We start from the raw sequence: 729 nt of genomic DNA on the forward strand, positions 1-729 counted from the left end.
GAATTGCGGCATGACCATCTCCCCTGGGGGGGAGATTTCTTGCTTTCTTTCTCTATGTCTCTCTCTGTCTGTCTGGCGAGCGCACGTGCCCTATAGCGAAAATCTCTCCAAAACAAACAAACAAACAAAATAGCCAGAACGGATCTTATTGGCATCTGGTCAGTGGTATGCTTCATTGTCCTGGGGTCACATTCATTGTGTCTCTCTTGGATCATAAGATCAAAGAGGTCAGCAAATACCTCATAGGTTTCCTCACCTCTAGTCACCATGCCCACAGTCTTGATGAAGGGAGGCCAGGGTTGTCCACACCAGTCTGGATACACTGATCTAGTATCCAACCAGTGGGTGTGGTCTTGTCACAGAGCCCTGCATGGACTGCTCTGGGGTCAGGTGACTGGCCGTGCAGTTGTGCTTTTGGAGGGCTGGGTACTCAGTGTGTGGGTGATACGGCCTCCGTCATTCACTGGTAGCTACGTAGGTTCTGGGCGGAGCAGAGACTCAGTCGCTAGAGACCCAGCTCTGGCCAGAGCCAGGATCCTGACCCCCAGATGGGCAGACAGCAGATTGGAGAAGGAGCTAGCCATGCCTTGAGGGTCTGGGTACTGGATTCTGGAGCAGGAACTGTTGGTTGCACTGGGTTTGTGCTTAGACTCCTGCTTTCTGAGTGCTTTTCTGTTGTTTTATGGTTTTTGACAAAGGGTACATGTGCTTGCCAGAGAGAGATAGAGG

The 729-nt window shown here is 51.4% G+C and overlaps 1 pseudogene; it reads right to left on the reverse strand.

Moving 5' to 3' along the window:
- The window catches only part of LOC102487072 (creatine kinase U-type, mitochondrial-like), a 1,585-nt pseudogene extending 1,001 nt beyond the window's left edge, over window positions 1–584 (reverse strand).
- Between the last annotated feature and the right edge of the window lie 145 nt (window positions 585–729).

The sequence above is a fragment of the Tupaia chinensis genome, unplaced genomic scaffold (genome assembly GCF_000334495.1).
Source record: "Tupaia chinensis unplaced genomic scaffold, TupChi_1.0 Scaffold000094_1, whole genome shotgun sequence".
Classification (NCBI taxonomy): domain Eukaryota; kingdom Metazoa; phylum Chordata; class Mammalia; order Scandentia; family Tupaiidae; genus Tupaia; species Tupaia belangeri.